Consider the following 26433-nt stretch of genomic DNA (forward strand, 5'->3'; position numbering starts at 1 on the left):
GGGCATCCTGTGGCCCGAGCTGCTTTCCCCGTGTGGACGTGCCAGTCGTAGGCGCCTACACACGCCTGCGGTTCCGACCCAGGCAGCACTGGAAGGGCCCTGTCTGGTCTCCGGCTCGGCTGTCCCGCAGCTTTGAGTCACATGGTGTCCCCGTAGGGACCTGCCAGCCGTCTGCCTCAGAGAAGAGGGGACGTGGCTGCCCACGGTCTGGACACTTGCGACGAGGGACAGGGCCAAGCCCACAGAGCATCAGCCTCCGCCCCCACCCCGCAGGTGAGGCCGAGGGGCCCCATCTCCCCCAGGCCGGGGGGCAGGGGCAGGGGTCAGGGGCAGCTGCTGACTCACGCCGGCCAAGCGTGACTGGACGGTGCCCCCGGCCTTTCCAGGTGGCCGCCTGCCCAGCCGGCGACAATCGGGTGGGCTTTAGCCGCCTCTGCTAGAAAACCAGGGACACGCCTCCGTCGCTTCTGAAACAGGCTGAGGTTCAACCTAGAAAACACGACCTCAGACGCCTGCGCGTCCCCTGTGGGGCCGACTCCCTGCAGCTGGAGACGCGGAGCCGGTCGGGGTGAGGACGGGCGGGCGCGGGGCGGGCGGGGGCGGCCTGTCAGCCTGCCTTGTCGCGTGGGGCCTGGCGCACTGCCTCCCAGGAAATGTCAAGAGACAACACCACACGAGAAGAACGCTATGTTTTATTCATTTTCTGGAACCTTCTCGGGAACGTCAGTGAACTGCCAGTAGCCGCCACACCTCAGCTTGGAATGAGGAGTGAGATCCTGCAGGGCCGCTAATAGGGCCTCACCCAGCGGGATGGAGCCCCATGTCACCTGTCATCACCCCCGGTTCAGGCCTACGTCTCCATGATCCCCAGTGACCCCACCGGGGGTGGGGGCATCACCATACATCAGTGTCAGGCGTCCCCAGCCCCCAGAAGATCCCCGGGCCCCCTCCAGGCCCCCGCCACTGTGCTTCGTGTCTCTGTAGATGGGCCGTCGCTGCACATCCCAAACGACGGACTCGTGCCACACGTGGTCCTGGCGTGGCCTCCCTCACCTTCCATAACTGGTTCGAGCTCATCCGGGCATCGGAACTTCATTCCTGTTTACGAAAGAATCATCTTCCCTTGCAGGGATGCGAGACATTTTGTCCGCACATTCAGCCCTGGGAGCTGTTTGGGTTGTTTCCCGTGGGGCTTGTTGTAAGTCTGTAAGCACGGCTACGTGTAGACAGGTTCCTGTTGCTCTGGAACAGAAACCAAAGACTGGGGTCGCCAAATGGGTCACAAAAACAAGGGGCCAGGTCTTCCTACTAAGAGTCCCTGTGGTGTGCACGAGGCCGGGGTCTCCCTGCTAGCAGTCCCCGCAGTGTGCACGGGGCCGGGTCTCCCTGCTAGCAGTCCCCGTGGTGTGCACGGGGCTGGGTCTTCCTACTAGATGTCCCCGTGGTGTGCACAGGGCTGGGGTCTCCCTGCTAGATGTCCCCTTAGCGTGCATGGGGCCAGGGTCTCCCTGCTAGATGTCCCTGTGGTGTGCACAGGGCCAGGGTCTCCCTGCTAGGAGTCCCCACGGTGTGCACAGTTCTGAGCCGACATTCTCGGTCTGAGGCCTGGCTCAGCCACTTTCAAGCAGGTCTCAGCTCAAGCAAGTCCTCTACACCCTCTGCACCCCAGCGGCCTCATCTGTCAGGTGGGGTGATAGCAGGGCCCTTAGTTGAGGTTCCTCGTGCACAGAACAGAGGATGAGCACACCTCAGCGCCCAGCACCTGTCCCCACGGCAAGCACCCAGAGCCAGAGCCCATCACGATGACCAGCCACTCCAGGGAGGGGAGGTATGGACGGCAGGGGACTGTGCCCACACCTCCATCTTCAGCCTTTGGAACCTTCCATGGAGTTCCACTAAACCCACAGCCGTAACGGAAGCGAGCTGCCCAACGGGTCAGGGGAGGTGGGCGTCCACCCTGGGCTCGGCTTTACCCTCTGAGTGAGAGCTCACGGTCCTGGTGTGCTCATCATGGACGGGTTCCTGCCTCTCTCTGGGACGTGTGTCTCGGGGAACCCCGGCCGCACTCATCCCTCGCCACCCTCTCACCTGGCTCTGCCTGTGGTTCCTTGGGCTCCAGGTTCATCCTCGGTTTCTCCAGCAGGAGCCCCTTTGTCTGCTGTCACTTGTCTCTTTGCATGATTTCCTCCCTCTGCTAACACCCAGCTTGTGTTCCGAGCGACTCCTGGAAAAGAACCCTGTTTCTGTTTGCAGCCGTTTCCCCTGCTGTTTTGTCTTCTGCCGAAGAACGCCTGGCTTTCTTTTTTGTTTGTTTGTTTGTTTGTTTGTTTGTTTGTTTGTTTTAATTCTAAGTAACTGAATCTCAACCTCTATCTGGTGTCAAAATTAACACTTCTTAAAAAGCCAATATACTTAGATCTTAAAATTTAACATTCCAAATCCACTTGATGGAGCTGACCCCCGGACAGTAGAAGGGAAGAGCCGATAAATGGGGACATTGAGTCGAGAAGCTTTCCTTGAGTCTAAACTCTGAATTCTTAGACTCACAACAATGTGTTTTCAGTCCCAGGTAAACCAGAAGCCTCTTCTTATTTTTCAGCAACAACAGGAAAAAAAGCTGGCGTGCCATGCGCGGTTCTAAGCCCTGACTTCATCTGCACAGTCATCCTCCAGCACATTATCACGTCCGTGGTACAGATGGAGACCCCAAGGCCATGGAGGATGAAGAGTCTGCCCAAAGTCACACAGCTCACGGCCCAGCGTCCTGACCCGCGGCCCACAGGCCTCACCCCTCGGGCTCCTACCCCCGAGGTCTGCAAACACAGAAGCCTATGGACCTTTCTATCAACTGGAATCCTGCAAACACTCCAAACACCCACAGGCTGGTAGTCTCACTCCTGCCAAACAGGAAATGTTAGCTTTACCAGAGAGCCATTTATTCTATAAGTTTTTCACTTAGACTATTTTCTCGTCTTGATTGAAAGCACCCGTATAAAATAAGTACCACATTGGACAGACCAAACGTCACTGCACAATACATGCGTATTCAATCAGAAACTGTCATTTCACGCTGAGATTAATTGCAGAACACTCAAAGCGGAACCAGGAACTCGGCTCCGAGGGAACCACCACTTGTCCCGTCTGTCCTCCTGCTGACGGATGCTTCCGGGAACGTTCTTTGTGCCGGAGCTGTGTTATTCCTGGGTCAGCTCTGAAGTCAATGCCAATATCAGGATCCCTTTCAGAAAGAAGATGTTGAAACCCAGTGGGGAGCTTGGGTTTGCGTCGGACACTTGGGATCAGGGGCTATAGGCTCAAGGTCACCCCGTCACACAGCCGAGCCCCTGCACGGGGGCGGGCACCTCCTCTGCCAACATCTGCTCCCTCGGCACAGCTTTCCCCACTTCCCACAGGAGCTGGCGTGTTGCTGGGGGTGCGTCGTGGACGGCCGACACCCCCCGGGCCCCCGCGGGCTCTGCACGGTGCCGGGGGAGCGCGCGCGTCCCACTGGTGCCTGTGTGGGCCGAGGCTGGATGGATGACAGTGTTGGTGGCTGGCAGGCCTGAGGGAGGAAGGGAGGGTGTGCTGGGAAGCAGATGGGGGGAACTGGGGTTTGGGTGAGTAAGGAGGGTGGGGTGGGGTGAAACGGGCTGGAAAGATTTGGAGCCTTGCCAGAAACCACCACCAACGCCTCCACTCCACCTCCAGTTACCCTGATCTTGAATCCTGGATTCAAGGCTGTTCTTCCAAACCCTGCACACGTCGCAGCCCCGGCCCAGAGTCCTGGGACGACGCCCCACTGACCCTTAGAGTCCTCACTGCTCAGGCAATGCCCAGTCCCCCGCCCCCTTGCTCCCCACCCAGCTGTCCCCCATCCCCTAAATGTATACTCTGTATTTCCCACATTTTGCAAGTGCTGGGCATGGTGACCGGCGCAAGCAGACGGCCCCTTCCCGTCACCACACAAACTGACGCCCGATGTCACAGAGACAGGAGCTGAGAGAGAAGGTGCCAGCGCCCTGGCAGGGGCACAGCAGAGGCAGGACTGACCCGGCCAAACACCATCGCCTCCCACCTCACACCCTGCCCCAGAGAAGCGGGGCTGCATCCCCCACATGCCTTCTGCTTTTCTCCTCCATGTTCCGCCCGCGATCACAGGCCTGCTCAGGGCTGCCCGCAGCTCCCATTAGGTGGTAGTTCTTTACTCTCCTGAAAACCCATCATGATTGATAGTATCCATCTGGGAGCCCTAGGGATGTCACAATCACATGTCTGAGATGGGTGACCTTGGGCTAGGAGCAGCATCCCTCTGAAACTCCATTTCCTTATCTATAAAATGGAAAAAGCAGTAGAAACCATCCTTCTGAATTGCTGTGATAAAAATTAAAAGGGTAACACATATCAGTTGTTTGGCACAGAGCGGGCGCTCAAAGGACGTTCCCTCTTATTGTTTATTATCATCCCGTCCCTTGTGCAGAGCATACTCAGGGCTGACCCCTTCAGAGGTGTGTTTATTTTGTGAGGGGGGAGACTCGGGGGCAGGTGCCCTGATGGAATCCAGCCTGTAAGGGAAGCCGTTGGGCCCAGAGCCGGGGTCCTGGGCTGTGGAAGCTGTGGACGGGCCGCTTTCCCGTGGGAGGTGGGCCATCTGGACCTCAGGTGCCGGCCGACCCGGTGTGACCCAGTTCACCGAGTCTCGCCCTCACACAGGCTCCCACTGACGGAAGTAGAATTAGCTACCCCCGACTTACAGAGGGAAAGCGGCCCCGCATTAGTTAGGTCTTCTTCAGCAGATCGTGACGCTTCCTGCAGGGACAGAGAGCTTGGGGAAAAGCGCATTGCAGTTCCCTTCCGTATCTGTCCGCCAGCCAGAACAGGTGTTGCCTCCCTCCTTGGGGGGAACCCAACGAAGCTGGACTCCCTCATAAGCCCCCGAAGCTTGTAGTCAGAGGGGCGTCTGTGGCCTGATTAGAGGGCAAGGCACATGGGGGGCAAGGACTGAGCAGAAACGACAGAGTCCCATCCACCACCTCCTGGGGTACGTGTGCCCACAGTTAACGCATGCTCCATGCTGGCAGTCAGCGCTCAGGTCAGCGTAAACACATCTGATATCATTCACGCTCAGGACCTCACGGACGGGCAGAGCACTTTGCAATCCATCACTTGGACAGTTGATCTCATTCGGTATCTGACTGGCTACGTGGTGCCCAGATTGAACATTGTACTGGGTGTCGGTGAGGATGGCTCCCAGAGAGATTAGAATTGGAACTGGGGGACTCAGGAGAGGAGATGGCCCTATCAGTGTGAGTGGGCCCCATCCCTTCCGCAGAGGGCCCGGGCGGGACAGGAGGTGGAGAGGGGAGCTCCCGCTTGCAGCCTACAGGACTCCCCAGCTTCCACAATCATGTGAACCAATTCCTTGCCATAAATCTCTTAGATGATAGATAGATAGATAGATAGATAGATAGATAGAAGGTCAATTGATCCTATTGGCTCTGTTTCTCTGGAGAACCATGACTAATATAGTCCTCACCTTACATTCAGCTTTTCCTCCATAATTCCATCCATCTATCCACCCATTCGTTCATCCATCCATCCATCCATCCATCCATCCATCCATCCAACCATCCTTCCAACCAGCCAGCCAACTAGCCATCTATCCATCCATCCATCCATCCATCCATCCATCCATCCATCCAACCATCCAACCAACCATCCATCTATCCATCTGATCTTCCATCCAACCATCCATCCAACCATCAATCCACCATCTATCCATCCAACCTTCCCATCCATCCATCCATCCATCCAACCATCCAACCATCCATCCAACCATCCACCCATCCACTCATCCATCCAAAAATAGTCAGAGTTGCCTGTTATGTGTTCAATTCTGCAAAAAGATGGAGATAAAATGTGAAGAAACATCAGACTCAAATTCTTCCCTCACACAGCAGACAACTTAGACGGGGAAGAAAAACATGAGTGCAACAAGCAAAAGACACAATGACTATGACTAGAGATACCAGGGAGAGGGACATGGAGCCTTAAGGACATGATATGGGGACTTGACCTAGTCAAGGAGGTTAGGGAAGGCTTTTTGGAGGAAATGGCATTTGATGTGAGATTTGAAGAATCAGAAGGCTTGAGCAGGTGAAAAGAAGAAGGAACAGTCCCTGAGGGAACACTTATTCAAAGACCCTGCAGCAGGAGTAAAGGAGGGGCTGACCAAATCCGTGGCTAGAGGGGGGGCCTCCTTTTGGAGCCATGGTCTAGCCACCTAGGCACTACACATAGTTTTTGCTCCTTTAATTCTCTCCCTTTGGCCTAGATCATCCCTGCAAATTCCCCAAATCATTCTTGTCTGTGGTCTTGCAATGGCACGTGCAGAATAATTCCAAAAGCGAGAATCATTAGGTATCCCCCACCAATGTACATGGGGATGAGTGAGTGTGAAGCGGGGGTCACAGTGAGAGCCTTAAACGTGACTTTGCAGCTTCATGTGGCTTCTGGAGCTTTAAGGGAGAAGTAATACCTTCTCTAAGGTACGGGAGTCAGCTCCAGCTTCAGCCTTCCTGGATCACAGTGGTCAGGCTGCCCAGAGAACCAGGTCCAGGGCTGACCCATCCTGTCACACAGACACTCATGCCTTCAGCAAAACCTTTCCTGTGCCCCTACCATGTGTTAGGCCCTGTTCAAGGCACCAGAATTACAGAAGTCAACAAACCTAATAGGAAGTCCTGTCCTGTTGGGACTCATGGTTTCAGAGGAGGCGCCCACAAGAAACCCAGTGAGTAGGTTGAATACATGATGCACAGGACAGTAGGAAGCCCCAGGCAGGAGCTCGGGCAGGCGGGCTGGGGCAGGCACGGAGGGCCTCACTGCGAGGATGAGCGTGTGTCCAACGGGATTGTTTCCCCACATACCACAATTTCCAGCAAGAATCACATGTGGGCAATGGGAGAGGACAGTGTATGAAAAATGCTAACTTCGGGGGGGAGGAGCAAGATGGCGGAAGAGCAGGGTCTCCAAATCACCTGTCTCCACCAAACTACCTAGAAAACCTTCAAATTATCCTGAAAATCTATGAATTCGGCGTGAGATTTAAAGAGAGACCAGCTGGAATGCAACAGTGAGAAGAGTTCACGCATCTATCAAGGTAGGAAGACGGGGAAAAAGAAATAAAGAAACAAAGGCCTCCAAGGGGAGGGGCCCGCGAGGAGCCGGGCTGAGGCCGGGGCGAGTGTCCCCAGGACAGGAGAGCCCCGTCCCGGAGGAGCAGGAGCTGCACCGACCTTCCCGGGGGGAAAGGGGCTCGCGGGGAGGTGGAGCAGGACCCAGGAGGGCGGGGATGCCCTCGGGCTCCCGGGGACACTAACAGGCACCTGCGCCCCGGGAGATGCGCCGAGCTCCCTAAGGGCTGCAGCGCGCACGGGGGACCCGGCGGGACCCGGAGCAGCTGAAGGGGCTCGGGCGGCGGCTCCGCGGAGGGGGCTGCGCGGCCCCGGGAGCAGCTCGGAGGGGCTCGGGCAGAGGAAGAGTCTCCGTGCGGAGGGGCCTGCGCGGTTCCAGGAGCAGCTCGGAGGGGCTCGGGCGGCGGCTCCGCGGAGGGGGCTGCGCGGCCCGGGAGCGCGAATCCAACAGCGCAGGCCCCGGAGCACAGGGCGCCGGGACACAGCCCAGGATCCCGCCTCCCCCGGGACAGGCAGAGGCCGGGAGGGCCCAGGACAGCAAGGATGCTCCTGCCCCAGCTGAGCAGATCAGCGGCCCCGCCCCGGAGCCTCCAGGCCCTGCAGACGGAGTTCCTGCCGGAGCTGAATCCAGGGCTCCAGAGCTGCCCCGCCACTGGGGCTGTTCCTCCTGCGGCCTCACGGGGTAAACAACCCCCACTGAGCCCTGCACCAGGCAGGGGCACAGCAGCTCCCCCAGCTGCTAACACCTGAAAATCAGCACAACAGGCCCCTCCCCCAGAACACCAGCTAGACGGACAACTTCCAGGAGAAGCCAAGGGACTTAAAGTACACAGAATCAGAAGATACTCCCCGGTGGTTCTTTTTTTTTTTTTTTTTGCTTTTGCTTTTTGATTTGTTTCCTTCCCCACCCCCTTTTTTTCTTTCTTTTTCTTTCTCTTTTTCTTCTTCTTTTTTTTTTCTTCCCTTTTTTTTCCTCTTTCTCTTTTCTTTCCTTCTTTCTCTCCTCTCTTTTTCTCTTTTTCCCAATACAACTTGCTTTTGGCCACTCTGCACTGAGCAAAATGACTAGAAGGAAAACCTCACCTCAAAAGAAAGAATCAGAAACAGTCCTCTCTCCCACAGAGTTACAAAATCTGGATTACAATTCAATGTCAGAAAGCCAATTCAGAAGCACTATTATACAGCTACTGGTGGCTCTAGAAAAAAGTATAAAGGACTCAAGAGACTTCATGACTGCAGAATTTAGAGCTAATCAGGCAGAAATTAAAAATCAATTGAATGAGATGCAATCCAAACTAGAAGTCCTAACGACGAGGGTTAACGAGGTGGAAGAACGAGTGAGTGACCTAGAAGACAAGTTGATAGCAAAGAGGGAAACTGAGGAAAAAAGAGACAAACAATTAAAAGACCATGAAGATAGATTAAGGGAAATAAACGACAGCCTGAGGAAGAAAAACCTACGTTTAATTGGGGTTCCCGAGGGTGCCGAAAGGGACAGAGGGCCAGAATATGTATTTGAACAAATTCTAGCTGAAAACTTTCCTAATCTGGAAAGGGAAACAGGCATTCAGATCCAGGAAATAGAGAGATCCCCCCCTAAAATCAATAAAAACCGTTCAACACCTCGACATTTAATTGTGAAGCTTGCAAATTCCAAAGATAAGGAGAAGATCCTTAAAGCAGCAAGAGACAAGAAATCCCTGACTTTTATGGGGAGGAGTATTAGGGTAACAGCAGACCTCTCCACAGAGACCTGGCAGGCCAGAAAGGGCTGGCAGGATATATTCAGGGTCCTAAATGAGAAGAACATGCAACCAAGAATACTTTATCCAGCAAGGCTCTCATTCAAAATGGAAGGAGAGATAAAGAGCTTCCAAGACAGGCAGCAACTAAAAGAATATGTGACCTCCAAACCAGCTCTGCAAGAAATTTTAAGGGGGCCTCTTAAAATTCCACTTTAAGAAGAAGTTCAGTGGAACAGTCCACAAAAACAAAGACTGAATAGATATCATGATGACACTAAACTCATATCTCTCAATAGTAACTCTGAATGTGAACGGGCTTAATGACCCCATCAAAAGGCGCAGGGTTTCAGACTGGATAAAAAAGCAGGACCCATCTATTTGCTGTCTACAAGAGACTCATTTTAGACAGAAGGACACCTACAGCCTGAAAATAAAAGGTTGGAGAACCATTTACCATTCGAATGGTCCTCAAAAGAAAGCAGGGGTAGCCATCCTTATATCAGATAAACTAAAATTTACCCCAAAGACTGTAGTGAGAGATGAAGAGGGACACTATATCATACTTAAAGGATCTATTCAACAAGAGGACTTAACAATCCTCAATATATATGCTCCGAATGTGGGAGCTGCCAAATATATAAATCAATTATTAACCAAAGTGAAGAAATACTTAGATAATAATACACTTATACTTGGTGACTTCAATCTAGCTCTTTCTATACTCGATAGGTCTTCTAAGCACAACATCTCCAAAGAAACGAGAGCTTTAAATGATACACTGGACCAGATGGATTTCACAGATATCTACAGAACTTTACATCCAAACTCAACTGAATACACATTCTTCTCAAGCGCACATGGAACTTTCTCCAGAATAGACCACATATTGGGTCACAAATCGGGTCTGAACCGATACCAAAAGATTGGGATTGTCCCCTGCATATTCTCGGACCATAATGCCTTGAAATTAGAACTAAATCACAACAAGAAGTTTGGAAGGACCTCAAACACGTGGAGGTTAAGGACCATCCTGCTAAAAGATAAAAGGGTCAACCAGGAAATTAAGGAAGAATTAAAAAGATTCATGGAAACTAATGAGAATGAAGATACAACCGTTCAAAATCTTTGGGATGCAGCAAAAGCAGTCCTAAGGGGGAAATACATCGCAATACAAGCATCCATTCAAAAACTGGAAAGAACTCAAATACAAAAGCTAACCTTACACATAAAGGAGCTAGAGAAAAAACAGCAAATAGATCCTACACCCAAGAGAAGAAGGGAGTTAATAAAGATTCGAGCAGAACTCAACGAAATCGAGACCAGAAGAACTGTGGAACAGATCAACAGAACCAGGAGTTGGTTCTTTGAAAGAATTAATAAGATAGATAAACCATTAGCCAGCCTTATTAAAAAGAAGAGAGAGAAGACTCAAATTAATAAAATCATGAATGAGAAAGGAGAGATCGGGATCCCTGGGTGGCGCAGCGGTTTAGCGCCTGCCTTTGGCCCAGGGCGCGATCCTGGAGACCCCGGATCGAATCCCACATCGGGCTCCCGGTGCATGGAGCCTGCTTCTCCCTCTGCCTATGTCTCTGCCTCTCTCTCTTTCTCTCTCTGTGTGACTATCATAAATAAATAAAAATTTAAAAAAAAAAAAAAAAGAGAAAGGAGAGATCACTACCAACACCAAGGAAATACAAACGATTTTAAAAACATATTATGAACAGCTATACACCAATAAATTAGGCAATCTAGAAGAAATGGACGCATTCCTGGAAAGCCACAAACTACCAAAATTGGAACAGGAAGAAATAGAAAACCTGAACAGGCCAATAACCAGGGAAGAAATTGAAGCAGTCATCAAAAACCTCCCAAGACACAAGAGTCCAGGGCCAGATGGCTTCCCAGGAGAATTTTATCAAACGTTTAAAGAAGAAATCATACCTATTCTCCTAAAGCTGTTTGGAAAGATAGAAAGAGATGGAGTACTTCCAAATTCGTTCTATGAAGCCAGCATCACCTTAATTCCAAAGCCAGACAAAGACCCCGCCAAAAAGGAGAATTACAGACCAATATCCCTGATGAACATGGATGCAAAAATTCTCAACAAGATACTGGCCAATAGGATCCAACAGTACATTAAGAAAATTATTCACCATGACCAAGTAGGATTTATCCCTGGGACACAAGGCTGGTTCAACACCCGTAAAACAATCAATGTGATTCATCATATCAGCAAGAGAAAAACCAAGAACCATATGATCCTCTCATTGGATGCAGAGAAAGCATTTGACAAAATACAGCATCCATTCCTGATCAAAACTCTTCAGAGTGTAGGGATAGAGGGAACATTCCTCGACATCTTAAAAGCCATCTATGAAAAGCCCACAGCAAATATCATTCTCAATGGGGAAGCACTGGGAGCCTTTCCCCTAAGATCAGGAACAAGACAGGGATGTCCACTCTCACCACTGCTGTTCAACATAGTACTGGAAGTCCTAGCCTCAGCAATCAGACAACAAAAAGACATTAAAGGCATTCAAATTGGCAAAGAAGAAGTCAAACTCTCCCTCTTCGCCGATGACATGATACTCTACATAGAAAACCCAAAAGTCTCCACCCCAAGATTGCTAGAACTCATACAGCAATTCGGTAGCGTGGCAGGATACAAAATCAATGCCCAGAAGTCAGTGGCATTTCTATACACTAACAATGAGACTGAAGAAAGAGAAATTAAGGAGTCAATCCCATTTACAATTGCACCCAAAAGCATAAGATACCTAGGAATAAGCCTCACCAAAGATGTAAAGGATCTATACCCTCAAAACTATAGAACACTTCTGAAAGAAATTGAGGAAGACACAAAGAGATGGAAAAATATTCCATGCTCATGGATTGGCAGAATTAATATTGTGAAAATATCAATGTTACCCAGGGCAATATACACGTTTAATGCAATCCCTATCAAAATACCATGGACTTTCTTCAGAGAGTTAGAACAAATTATTTTAAGATTTGTGTGGAATCAGAAAAGACCCCGAATAGCCAGGGGAATTTTAAAAAAGAAAACCATATCTGGGGGCATCACAATGCCAGATTTCAGGTTGTACTACAAAGCTGTGGTCATCAAGACAGTGTGGTACTGGCACAAAAACAGACACATAGATCAGTGGAACAGAATAGAGAATCCAGAAGTGGACCCTGAACTTTATGGGCAACTAATATTCGATAAAGGAGGAAAGACTATCCATTGGAAGAAAGACAGTCTCTTCAATAAATGGTGCTGGGAAAATTGGACATCCACATGCAGAAGAATGAAACTAGACCACTCTCTTTCACCATACACAAAGATAAACTCAAAATGGATGAAAGATCTAAATGTGAGACAAGATTCCATCAAAATCCTAGAGAAGAACACAGGCAACACCCTTTTTGAACTCGGCCATAGTAACTTCTTGCAAGATACATCCACAAAGGCAAAAGAAACAAAAGCAAAAATGAACTATTGGGACTTCATCAAGATAAGAAGCTTTTGCACAGCAAAGGATACAGTCAACAAAACTCAAAGACAACCTACAGAATGGGAGAAGATATTTGCAAATGACATATCAGATAAAGGGCTAGTTTCCAAGATCTATAAAGAACTTATTAAACTCAACACCAAAGAAACAAACAATCCAATCATGAAATGGGCAAAAGACATGAACAGAAATCTCACAGAGGAAGACATAGACATGGCCAACATGCATATGAGAAAATGCTCTGCATCACTTGCCATCAGGGAAATACAAATCAAAACTACAATGAGATACCACCTCACACCAGTGAGAATGGGGAAAATTAACAAGGCAGGAAACAACAAATGTTGGAGAGGATGCGGAGAAAAGGGAACCCTCCTACACTGTTGGTGGGAATGTGAACTGGTGCAGCCACTCTGGAAAACTGTGTGGAGGTTCCTCAAACAGTTAAAAATAGACCTGCCCTACGACCCAGCAATTGCACTGTTGGGGATTTACCCCAAAGATGCAGATGCAATGAAACGCCGGGACACCTGCACCCCGATGTTTCTAGCAGCCATGTCCATAGTAGCCAAACTGTGGAAGGAGCCTCGGTGTCCAACGAAAGATGAATGGATAAAGAAGATGTGGTTTATGTATACGATGGAATATTACTCAGCTATTAGAAATGACAAATACCCACCATTTGCTTTAACGTGGATGGAACTGGAGGGTATTATGCTGAGTGAAGTAAGTCAGTCGGAGAAGGACAAACATTATATGTTCTCATTCATTTGGGGAATATAAATAATAGTGAAAGGGAAAATAAGGGAAGGGAGAAGAAATGTGTGGGAAATATCAGAAAGGGAGACAGAACGTAAAGACTGCTAACTCTGGGAAACGAACTAGGGGTGGTAGAAGGGGAGGAGGGCGGGGGGTGGGAGTGAATGGGTGACGGGCACTGGGTGTTATTCTGTATGTTAGTAAATTGAACACCAATAAAAAAAAAAAATGCTAACTTCATCCGTTCTAACACTTCTGAAGCACCTCTTTGTTCTAGGTACTTAAGATCCATCAGTGGTCAAAGCAAAGACCTCTGAGTCTCACATCTTCTGTTCAGACGGACAGACAGGAAGCCATAGGCATAGTCAGCAACGTCCCCAGGAAGCAAGGTGATGCATGGCATAGATGAAGAGCAGGGACAGGTACACGGAGGGTCCAGGGTGGCAGGGGCTGGGCGAGGAGGCCTCTTTCCAAGATGGTAGTTGAGCAAAATTCTGGAGGAGAGGGAGATAGGCACGTGGGCATCTGGGGAGGGAGGTTCTGGGCAGAGGACACAGCTGGTGGATGGGCTGCTGGTGTCCCGCGTGCTGTGGATTAACCACAGAGCCGGAGAGATGGGGCAAAGCGGGAAGGTCCTGGCGGCAGACAGGAGGTGTGGCCACCTGCAGTCCTCAGACGCCAAGCTCAGGGCGCTGAAACGGTGACCTCTGAGCTTCAGTGACCCCTTCCCATCAGGATCCCAGGCTGGAGTGGACTGTCTTTCAACCCTCTTTTTTTTTTTTTTTTTTCTTTCAACCCTCTTAAAAGTAGATTAATGCACCGGACAGTGACTGAAGTTTACAGGGCAGGCTTGTGTATTTGAAAGTTGCTTAGAGATTAGGTCCTAAAACTTCTCATCTCAAGAGGAAAAGATGTTACCTGTGGGGCGCCCGGGTAGTGCAGTCAGTTAAGCATCTTGGTTTCGGCTCAGGCTCAGGTCATGATCTCAGGGTCGTGAGATCGAGCCCGTCTGGCTCGGCACTCAGCAGGGAGTCTGCTTACAATTCTCTCTCTCTCTCTGTCTCTGTCTGTATGTCTCTCTCTAAAATAAATAAATCTTTAAAAATAAAAGATATAACTATGTATGAGGTGATAGATTTTTTTCTATTATTCTTTTATTAATATAGGATTTTTTTAAAAGATTTTATTTATTCACGAGAGACACAGAGAGAGGCAGAGACCCAGGCAGAGGGAGAAGGAGGCTCCATGCAGGGAGCCTGATGTGGGACTCGATCCCAGGACCCCGGGGGCCTGACCTGAGCCGAAGGCAGATGCTCGACCACTGAGCCACCCAGGTGTTCCTAGTGTCCTAAGATTAAGGTGTACATTCTTGAGCTATTATAGTCTAACCTTTTCTTTAGTTCAGTATTTTACAAAATGAAGGAGTCTCACATGTGTATACATCCTCCTGTAGCTACTCCCTTTCCACACCTTGTGGGGTCCCTGCCATATGGATACACGCCATCACGAAACGCATTACGGCACCATCCTGAAATCCATGCACGTCCCCACCACCACGCGTACACCTGAAACACTCACCCTGTTATATGTCAGTCACAGCACAAAAGTAGGGGGAAGGAAGATGAATCTTTGGACTCCCTTTACGGATGAGGAAACTGAGACTCGGGTTACGTGTCCCAGTTGGGTTTTCACAGACGGCGGGAGCGTAGCCGACTCTGGGCACGTGGGGAAGTCCCCGTCACAGCCTGGGTGCCAGTCCCCAGGCGGGCCTGGCCTCCGTGGTTGCACGGCCTGTTCCTTGGGCCCCAGAGAGCTGGAGCGACACCAGTCTAAGCACATAACGCAGCCTGGCAGGGTGGCTTGGCTCCCGTCGGGAAGGTGATCCCATTGACCCCGGGCCCCCTGGCAGGAGGCAGGCAGGGAGGGCAGGCGACGCCCGGGCCTCCGACGGGAGAGGCCTGTCTATCAGCCCACTGCCTGCTGGAGGATTTTATCTCTAAAATATAGTGTTCCTGTGAGAAGGTACACATTTTCACATCTATTAAATTGCTTTGCATGAAAGTGTACTTTCCCGGTACCATAGCAACCGTGCTTCCTAATCTGATTTAAATTTTTTACCTTGTGCTGCAGAAGCTAACGCCACGCTTTCTGAAGTCGGCGGCTCTGACACGCACATGATGTACAATTTTTAGAAAAGAAAAATAATCTTAGGCTCAAAATCCCCCCCCACCCCCCACGCCCCGCTGGCGGGCGTCCCACACTAATGGTTACAGATGGGACACCGGCGCCCCCTCCCCGCCCCGGGCCGGGCGCCCTGAGCCGGTCACCGGAGCTTCCTCACCGCCGGCTTCTTCCTCTGGAAATCGGGACTGTAACGTGCTACCCCACAGGGTGTTGGGGGGATTAAATGACACAAAGCGTGTAGGACCCGAGCTCCGCGTCTGGCACTGACTAGCGCTCGCCTCACTCCAGCCTCTTCCCTCGTTGGTGGTGACGAGTGAGCCCCAGGGTGCTCCCCGTGGCTGCTGCCAGGTGCTCTTGCACCCACAGCCTGTCCCCTTCGCTGTGAGCGTCCACGCGGGGGCTCGGCTGCTCCTGGGAGAGACGCCAGGGCAAGACCACCTCCCCCGGCCCCCCGGGACCCCCGGACCCCCAGGGACCCCCAGCCCCCCGCGGCTCCTCCCGGAGCCAGCCCCGCGGCTTCAACGGCACCGCCCAGCTGCGGTCCTCCCTCCCGGGAGAGCAGCCCCAGGTCAGGGAAATGCTCGGGACACGGTCCCCCGGGACCTCATAACTCCATCCCTCAGGCTCACAAGCAGCTTAGAGCCACAGGCCTCTGCGGCCGTAGGGACGGGGCCTGGAGCTGTGGGCCCCTCCCACGGGGACCCAGAGCAAGGGCTCCCGGGTTCTTGACCCACAGGGTGCACCAGATTCCCGGGGAGGCGTGTTAAATGCAATCCCAGGACTCAGGCCGCAAATTCCCACGTGGTGGGGTCAGCGTGGGGCCTCGGGGGCAGCGCTTCTGTCCATCGCCCCGCCGTCCCCCACCGTCCCCCGCCGTCCCCCGGAGAGCCGCGCTGCCCTAGGGAATTACGCTTACTTTAGAAAGTGTCCTGGAGGGATCCCTGGGGGGTTCGGCGGTTCAGCGCCTGCCTTTGGCCCAGGGTGTGACCCCGGGGTCCTGGGATCCAGTCCCACGTCGGGCTCCCTGCAGGGAGCCTGCCTCTCCCACTGCTTGTGTCTCTGCCTCTCTCTGTGTGTCTCTCATGAATAAATAAATAAAATCTTAAAAAAAAAAAAAAAAGTATCCTGGATTTGGAAGCCCTTAAGGAGGACGTGTGGTGGTGTCCGTGGCACACCTCCTCTACCGCAGGGGGAGGCGAAGCGAGCGTGGGACGGCAGAGGATCGTTTGGGGACCTCTGGGTGGTAGTTCGTGATACTATTTACTCTTCTGTGTGTTTGAAATTTTTCATCATAAAAATGCTATTATAAGCTCGAGATCTGAGAGACTTGGAAATCCCTCCGGCTCTTCCCGTCTTCAGCTCCAGCCAGAGACTCCAAGTGTTAAAATATCAGTGTTCACCTTCTTTTATACATAAAGAAAATTGTTTCTAGGAAGTCTCACTTCCTCAATCCTGAGCAGTCATGGGGGTCTTGCTCTTCCTTCTCCTTCCCGCGGACCCACTGGGGCGACGCCCCCCCCCCCCCGGGGTGAGGCCTGGTCAAGAGACGTGGCAGGTGCGGCCCAAGGTCACCTGCGATTTAGCAGCTGGGGATTCTGAGGGTCTCTCCCCGCTTCTCTCTCTAAGCTGTGGTTTCCGGCCCCTCAGGGAGGATCTGAAGGAGGAAACTGGCCTTTCCCAAGGGATATGTGCAATGAAACTGCAACTTCACACAGCACAGTCGGGGCCTTCGTCCCACCTACACCGGCGGCCGGGTGACCCCCTTGACCTGAGGCCTCCCCGTCGCGTGGGGCGCAGACGGCACCTCCCCCCAGAGTCGAGCAGCAGGTACAGGCGACAGATCTCCTCGTGTCCCTGCTGACCCGAGAGCTGCCCTTCACGTGACGACAAAGCCCCTCCGAAAAGTCCTCCAGGAGGGAAAAGAAGCACAGATCCGAGTCCAGCGGACTTAAATATTTTAATGCCTGAAGATTTAAGGCCCGAATCGGGAGTCACGGTAAGGAGATGGGGGGACTGCCACCAGCCTGGCCCCCCGCTCCACCACTCACTGTGCACAGCCTGGAAGGGGCTTCCTTCTGTGTGTGAATCTCAGTTTCCCCTTTTGTAAACTGGGGTGTGTGTGTGATAATTTTAGGGATACTTTTGGGGGTTCAAATGAGAAAAGCCACGTGAAGCATTGACCTGGCACGTAACTAGCATTCGGTAAACGTAATAATTATTTCTGCATATTCATGCACATGCACATGCAGATGCATCAACAATGAGGCGCCTCCCGCGGACCCCGAGCCCAGGGACCAGACAAATGCACTCACAGAAACAGAAACCATAGAATTTTAAGCTGAGAGGGGCCCCAGGGGCACTAGGTGTCGGCACACACACACTGGCACATGGGCACACTCTCGCACAAGCACACACATGTGTTCTCACACGTGCACACACGTATGCACATGCACACAAATGCAATACTCACACACGCACACGAATGCACATACTCACAAACATGCACACACGCACACACTCACACACGCACACGAATGCACATACACACATGCACACACTCTCGCACATGCACACACACATTCACACATGCACACATATGCACATGTACACAAATACATATATTCACACACATGCACACTCGCACATGAACACATATGCACACTCTCACACATGTGCACACCCACATTTCCTTCCTTACCAGTTTCCAGAGGCTTCCCGTGGCACCTTGCTGGGTCTGGCCCCGCCCACCTCCTGCCCTCAGGTAGACTTCAATCCCACCTGCTCATGGCCTTCCAGCCACCCTGGGTCCCGGATCCCCCCGCACCCAGTGAGGGCCTGAGCCTCTGCCACAATGCCGCTGCCCCAGCCCGGCCCTGCCCTGCCCCCCAGCCGGGAGGACCACACACCGGAGGACCCCCCACACCTCATGCGACCTCCTCTGTAGGCTCTTCCAGCCCCACATTCTAGCCCCACCCCACTGCACCTGCCCCTCTATTGTCATGCCCGCACTGATTTCCTGCTCCCTTGCCCCAAGGCTCTGAGCTTCTCGGGAGCCACGAGAAAGGTGGCTCACCTGTCTGGGCCTGGGACTTGTCATCCTTTGGCAAATAAGGAGGGTTCCCAGAGGCCCTGCTTACCTGTAATAGTCTCATCTTTCTGATTCTGAGTTTCTTTATCTTTAGAACCTTAATCCATGTGTGTTATGAAGATGTTTGGGTTACTCATAGGAAGAAGCAGAGCTCACAGCCTCCGGGACCCACTACCTGGCGTTAATGCCCTGCCTAGAAACACAGACGTGAATCGGAGCTCGGTATCTGCTGGCAGTGGCTTGTTTCGGCCTGGACCACACGTCTCCATCTCCGCAGCCTGCCCAGCAGGTCCCTCACAGGGGGTCTCAGCAAACTCACCCCACCCTCCAGGTGCTTCCCGGCTTCAGTGGCTTTGGGCTCACCCTCTGGCCGGCAAGTCCCAGGATCTGAGACTGGGCTGGGACCTGCAAAGTGACCCGTCCAAGATGGGCAGTCAGGCCACAGCAGGGATTTGGGGGTCACTCTGTCCTCCATCCTGGCGTGCACTGAGCACTCAGTAAAACCTGGATTGACTTCGAATCTAAATCTTGGGTGATAAGACCCACGTACGCTTTGCTTTTTGGAAAACCGCAGGGAATTTAGTCCTGGGACATCGTTCCTCATTCCTTGTTGTGAACTACGACTCAAACACCTGCCTTCCACTCAAGAGCTAAGTCCTGGAGGATGCAAACAGTGCCTACCCTGTTCATGCTCCTTCCTGAGGAAAGGAGAAGAGAGAGAGAAAACAACTACCGACTGGCGGGAGAGTGGGTGGCCACCGTGCCCAGAGCACCTGCAGTGTTCCAGGCCCACACTAGGGGCTTTGGGACAGAACCCTGGTAAACATTCACGGTGAAAATTTTAGCAAACACCACAGAAGAGAGGATAGCATGATAAATCTCCGCAGACCACTTCGATTTAACGATTATTACTATTTAGCCATATTTGCTCAACTGCTTTCTGTTCAAGCATCTTAAAAATGAATTACAGGCAGCATGACATTTTGTCTGTACTTCAATCCTTCTGTGCACATCCCTTAAAGACACAGGCGTTTGCTTATCACAACGCCATTATTAGCCTTAACAAAATAAGCATCCTTCCTTCATCTCATCTAAATCACAACTGATCTTGTTCATATGTCCCCAAACCTCCCCCCGTCCACCAAAAAAAAATCTTCCTACCGTTGGCCTGTTCAAATCGAACTCAGACAACATGCACCACAGATATACTTGGCTGCTATGTCGCTTGGGCATCTTCTACTCCAGAAAAGCCCGTCCCTTTCTATCTGTGTCACTGGCTGGGAGGACAGGTCTCATTGTCATCTGTAACCTACCGTAATTACAACCCTACCGTAATTACAGCCCTCTCCAATGAGAGAACCAACCAAGGAGAAAATCAAGTCTCCAGTTGCTCACAGGGCTCTCGAAGCACCTGCTGATGATACAGAGTCATTGGCTTTAAACACGAGATATGTTTTCATCCCAAAACCATGCTCTTTCTGCCACTGTGTCCGTGTGAAAGGAGGAGCAGATACTAAAAGTTTTCCTTTAAATGTTAAAAGCACCTTTAATATTGACTTTCAACACATTTTTGACAGAGCTTGGCTATTTCTGTGAAAGAAAGAAGACTGGCAAAGGGAACTGTGAGGATCCTACCCCAAGGGATAGGGAGTGATATTTTCTGCGGCTGGCAGAAACTATCTAGTAGATAAGTAAATAAAACTCCAAGGTTTTATCTCAAAAGTGTGGGGGTTTTCAGCCTCCTCGAACAACCAAAGACTGGACCAGCTTCACTATTTACAAACGGAACATCTAATAAGTGATTTGCAAAAATGACCTCGCTCCCTCGGGTTCCTTTAATATGCAAAGGCATGTTTCTGCTTCTCTACCTCTTTGCTCCTTCCAAAGGGCATGTGCTGGAGAACTCTTTAATAACACAGGGAAATCAGGGAAATTGCCACCAGGTGAATTAGGGTTTACAAGGGCTCTTCCTTCCTGCAATTTCTTTCAGGCAAGGCTGCTTTGCAGAGAGAGATTTGTAGAGCAGTTGCTCTAGAAGCCCGTACTGGCTGATAAAAGCTCAGTAGCTCTGAGGTTTACAGGCCCCCTTTGTAAGCATGTGCCAAGGGGGCAACTGAGCTTCCAAATTGTATTTCTTCCACATTGCCAGAACTCAGGAGTTCATGTCGGAAACCCTGATGCCTGATGAATGCATTTTTAAAATATATGTTCCCAGAATATCTCCTGGGTATTAAATAGCAGATAGGCAAACTCCAGATGTCTGAATGCTTCCTTTTAAGACCTAGCAGACTCTGACAGTGCACTGGGGGAGATCACCCATAAAGGGGGTCTTCCAGGAGGACGTCTGGACAGAAGAAGCAGGACCCCAGACGTGGGTACCAACGAGGAGCACATACGTGCTCAGGAACCTCAGAAATCTGAAGCACATTGTGTGGATCCTGTGAACACGGAGTCGAAGGCTACCTCAGAAACGAGGCACAAAATTCCAAAATCTCCCTGCTCAAAGGATTGTGTAAAAAGCAATCCTTCAATCTTTAGTTCACATTTTCAAAGTTCTCCCAACGAACATTTGCTTTTAGAAGTAGACACTAGGAAATGGCATGAGAATCTGTTTAATAAAAATATAGGAGACAGAAAAAAAATGTGTTGGAAGCCGGTGCAAGTCTAATAACCACCAATGACTGGGCGTGGAAGGGCTTGCAGACCAAAGCCCGCGAGAATCTGCAGGTTGGTTTTCCCCTGTAAAGGGAGAGATGCACTTTGCCTGGTGATGCTGCACCCATGCACCTGCTAGCGGGAGGGCGAGTCTCTGTTACAGCGGGCAGACCTGTTTCGTTCTCCTCCAATTTTACAACACAACCCATTTCCAAACAGGACCCAAAGACTAATATTCCCTGACAACAGTCTAAGAAGTCCAACCAGAGCAGTTCTCAGGGTCAGAATCCCAGAAAAGCTGAATCGACCCTTTCAACACCCTGAGGCTCTTCCAGTTTTTCCCAGCACTCAGTCCACGTGGTACGGAATGCTCACATGTTAGAATTTTTCACTCACAGGTCTTTGGTATGCAATGGGATAATTTTGAGCGAAATCCATGAACAATCATAATACAGAAAATGCTTTATGGATGCCGTCTTTCCAGAGAGCCCTAAGTCATGGTCAAGCATGACCTCGCCCTTGCCCACCCTGTCCCCGCCGTCCTTCCCTCCGCGGCAGTCAGTCGCACCAACAACGATCGGTCAGCCCTGATAGTGAGCCGCTGTCACAGAGAGTGACCCCGCGGGTCTCCAATATTGGCAAAGTGGTTCCTTTGCACCGCATCCCCAGCCTGAAGACCTATCGCTGAAAATGCAGCCTCAGATTCGTCCGTGGGGAAATCAATAACAAATCAAGCAGCCATTCACTCAGATTTATTGGCATAACCAGGTGAGGCAGCCCAAAATCTCCAAGAGTGGGTTGTTGATTACAAGTCAGGCGGTGGGAAACAAGCTAGTGCTGGGTTTCATGCTGGTGTGATAAATTCACCCACTGCCATGGATCGGACAAGTGGTAAGTCAAACGGATGGTTCCTGAAGATGCAAAGGCATATTTCATTTCACTTACAGCTTGATGCAGCTAATCAGTCTTAACCTCGGCATAACTCACGAGTCCAGGAGAGCCTTCTGGAAGGCACAGGTATGATACTCCTTTTGAACGGGCTCATAATTTCTGTGCACTAACATCCTGTGGGGAGTTTGAAAAGTGGTTCATTTCCAGGATATTTTTATGGACTCTCGTAATGATACTCCAGCAATTAGCATCCAGGTTGCTGCCACTGGCACTTTGGGTGCTTATCGGAGCTGAATGAAGGCACAGAACGGCTCTGAGGTTTAGATGCTCAGAAATCCGGGAATTGGAGAAAGTGGTCTGATGAGAGCTAACAATATGCTGCCTTTACAGATGCTAACATTTATTTTCATCTCAAACATTCCGATTTCGAAAAAGAATACACAGAAATAATGACAATTAAATTCTTTTCTTTTCTTTCCTCAAGATTCTATATTCTCCTTCTACAGAATCACCAGGGCACTTTGGGTCACATCATCACTTTAGGACAAATGCCATCTGCTCGATGGACATTACTTTTGTTTTTGTTTTTTGTTTGTTACTTTTTTTTAAAAAGATTTTTTATTTATTTATTCATAGAAATGCAGAGAGAGAGAGAGGCAGAGACACAGGCAGAGGGAGAAGCAGGCTCCATGCAGAGAGCCTGACGTGGGACTCGATCCAGGGTCTCCAGGATCACGCCCCGGGCTGCAGGCAGCGCTAAACCGCTGCGCCACCGGGGCTGCCCTGGACATCCTTTTGAACGGAGAAAAGAACCATCTCCTTCTCCCAGGTTTTACGTTTCCTAACCACTTTTACAGGTGCACTCGTGTATTGACAATTATCTGAAAGTGGCGAAAGCCAGTCAAACTTGACGCCGCTGTGGCTCTGCGGGCCCTGCCGCCAACTGTGTGAATGGGGAACGTCCGAGAGCGCATCGCTGGGGAACGCTCAAATTCTCTCAACACAAAGCGCGTTTCAGAGAGCAATCCAAGGAACCTGAATTGTCCTTGATTCCGAGAAAAATAGGAAATAATTCCAAACAGCTGCTTCTTAACAAGTAGCACCACTTTAACGAGAAGTACAGAGTTCACACTCTGAGGATGAAATCTGATGTTTGCCTCAAGCAAGTGCCCCGCACAGAAAACGCCCACGGTGAGGGGGATCGCCCGACGGCGCCTCTTGGGAGGTCGGGGTTGAGGTCGGCGTGAACAGCAGAGGGGCCCGTGTGACAGTGGCTCGCAGTGAAGCCTAGTGGCGGACAGTTCGCAAAGATGGCCCCACTCGGTGCGGCAAGGATGCTCTTTGCCTGGTGACTTTGCAGCCCCGCCGTGCCAGGTGGGACCTACATCCTTGGCCAGCGACAGTGGACGGGACTGGTGGCTGGCGGGGGCCAACCGAAGGTCTGCTCCGAAGGCTTACAAGCCCTAGGGCCTCTGCTCTCCTGGAACCCTGCCCTGGCCCCGGGAGCAAGCTTGCTGGCCTGCTGGAGGAGGGAGCCCAGGTGTGTCCCCCTGGACCCCTGCGGGAGGACAGCCCAGCTGACACCACCCAAGCCGCCCAGCTGAGCAGCCCAACCACTAAGCCTCAGAATCCAGAACCGGCTAAATGGTTTTAAGCCTCTGAGCCAATCGGGGATTTTTCTTTAAGAAAAAAAAAAAATTTTCACCCAACCCTTTCCCTCCTCCCCCTCTGGCAACCACCAATTTGTTCTCTGTATAGAAGAGTCTGGGATTTTTGTTTTGTGTTGTTTGTCTTTTTTATTTGTTCATTTGTTTTGTTTCTTATAACTACACGTGTGTGAAATCATATGGTATTTGTCTTTGATTTATTTCACTTAGCATTATACCCTCTAGATCCATCCGTGTTGTAAATGGCAAGACTTCGTTCTTTTTATTGCTGAGTAATATTCCAATATAATATAATATTCAAATATATATGTGTATATATATAATATTCATATATTAAATTCTCATATATTTACCACATATATATACCAAATATATATGTGTATATGTATAATATTCATATATTAAATTCAAATAAATATATAATATTCATATATTAAATTCTCATATATATGAGAGCTAGAGATACAGGGATATATATATATATATATATATATATATATATACCACATCCTCTTTATCCATAAATCACTCGATGGATACCTGAGGTCTTTCTGTAATTTGGTTATTGTTGATAATTATGCCATAAATATCAAGGTGCATTTATCTTTTTGAATTAGTGCTTTCATTTTCTTTGAGTAAATACCTAGTAGTGGAACTACTGGATCACATGGTAATTCTATTTATTTTTATAGTCAGAGTATTTTTTATTTATTTTATTCATTTTACATTTTTTAACTTAAATTCAATTTGCCAACATATAGTATAACACCCAGGGTTCCTCCCATCAAGTGCCCTCCTCATTGCCCATCACCCAGTAATTCTATTTTTAATTTTTTGAGGCCCCTCCACACTGTTTTCCTGAGCAGCTGCTCCAGGGTGTATTCCCACGAGCAGTGCATGAGGGTTCCTTCTTCTCTGCCAGCACTTGTTTCTTATTTTGTTGATGTTAGCCATTCTTACAGGTGTGCAGTGGTATTGCTGTGGTTTTGATTTGTATCTCCCTGATGATGAGCAATGTTAACCATGTGTTCATGTGTCTCTTGGCATTTCTTTGGGGAAATGGCTATTCGGGATTTCAGCCCCACTTTTCAATCATCTGAGACAGTTGTTTTAAACCATTAAGTAAGTGTCAGAATGGTTTATTGCATGGGAAGGGTTAACTAGGGCAGACCCCGTAACAGCTCCCAGATCTCTCTGCCTCATCTCTGTCTCTCTCTCACTGCCTCTGTCTCCACGGTTCTCATCCTCATCTATATCTCTCTCTATCCCTGTATCTCTAGCTCTCCACACAGCATCCTAGAGCCAGCGAGCCCCTGGTCTGCTCCTGCACCTCTAGGGAGAGAGCACATGATATCTGGACACTTTAGGTCACATTTGCAAACCTTATAGTCCGAGTCTTTTTCACTCTTAAAATTGGCAAGAACTCCAAAGAGCTTCTGCTTGTGTCGATCAGTATTTACCATATTAGATGTTAAAACTGAGAAAAGTAAAACATGAGAAAATGCAAGCACACATGCCCTTAACTGTCAGGGTGACGATGTCATCTGAGCTGACGAGTCCCCCAGAAAACTTCACCATACACTCAAAAAAAAAAAAAAAATGCGAGACAGGCAGATGACCTTTGGTGTCGTCATGAAGGTAAGTTTGTCCTCACCGATCCTGAGCATCTGTGATCTAGACCGTTGACACAGATGTCCCCAAGATCCCACATTGCTCTACAACTCAGTCCGCATGATTTTGCTTATGAGCATAATAATCGGAATACAAACACTAGAAGCCTAGCTCACTGGAAGGCTTAGGGCTCTATCACACAATGGTGAGTGCATATGGTTACAAAGCGTTCATATAGAGTAAACAGTCTAAAATTATTATAATCATTGCATCTCCATGGTAATATTTATTTATAATGAATTATAGGCTTATAGGAGAGTTTATTGAGCTACATGGAGAACTAATTATGGGAAGCATATTCAGATCTCAAATAAAGTAGCTTCTGCTCTTTCTAAGTGATTCTTGTCTGAAGAGCTTCCATTCGTTCTTCCTTCTGGCCAAGCTACATGGCCAGTTATCTTTCCCAGGAGGTCCCACGGGGTGGGGAGGGTGTCTCTTTCATGTTCATCTAGCACTTTGAACCTCTTCCTCCACTGCCCCCCGTACCATCTCCTTCAGTTCAGACCACACCCAATGAATCCATGCTCTGTTCCACCTGCCTTTCCATAGGTCGTGGCACTGATGCTTCACCAAACCTGTGATTTGGACATTGTCATCGCCCTTGACAAATCAAAGCTGTTGAACAACCTGCTCGAAATCGGGCAATTAGAACAAAAGACCAAGAAGATGTCATTTTTTTTCATGTAGTCACTCCCTGATGAGGACTGTGTTGCTTACCTGTCTGTCCTGCCAGGCAGCAGCTTGCAGGTGGGGGCAGGAGCCGGCCAGGGGGGAGAAGCTGACCTATGAGGAGGATCTCGTCGGTGTGTGGTGGGTGTCCTACAGAGACGAGCGCCGGGTCTCCCGGGAGCCCCGAGAAGGCGCAGTCATCTGGCTGTGGAGGAGGGTGAGGCTTCGTGGAGGAGTGCGGCAGATGGTACTTTCCAAAACTGGCTGCGATGATATCTCCACATGCTCCTCTCATAAGGTGACTTGGAGGCTCTTACCAGCGAGTAGGAGGGTCTGTGTTTCCTCCCTCTGAATCTGGGTGGATTGGTGACAACCGGGGAAGGGATGCTT

The 26433-nt window shown here is 50.1% G+C and overlaps 1 long non-coding RNA gene across 2 annotated transcripts; it reads right to left on the bottom strand.

The window, feature by feature from the left end:
- Positions 1-676: 676 nt before the first annotated feature.
- LOC140617933 (uncharacterized) lies at positions 677-26300 on the bottom strand. 2 transcript variants are annotated; one of them, XR_012018085.1, is made up of 3 exons: positions 26092-26300; positions 2089-2224; positions 677-1242 (listed from the first exon to the last, which is right to left on the bottom strand). It is a non-coding gene; the product is annotated as an uncharacterized lncRNA (long non-coding RNA). The 2 variants fall into 2 exon arrangements; XR_012018086.1 differs by lacking the exon at positions 26092-26300 and adding an exon at positions 16319-16460.
- Positions 26301-26433: the final 133 nt, after the last annotated feature.

The sequence above is a fragment of the Canis lupus genome, chromosome 26, assembly GCF_048164855.1.
Source record: "Canis lupus baileyi chromosome 26, mCanLup2.hap1, whole genome shotgun sequence".
Lineage (NCBI taxonomy): Eukaryota > Metazoa > Chordata > Mammalia > Carnivora > Canidae > Canis > Canis lupus.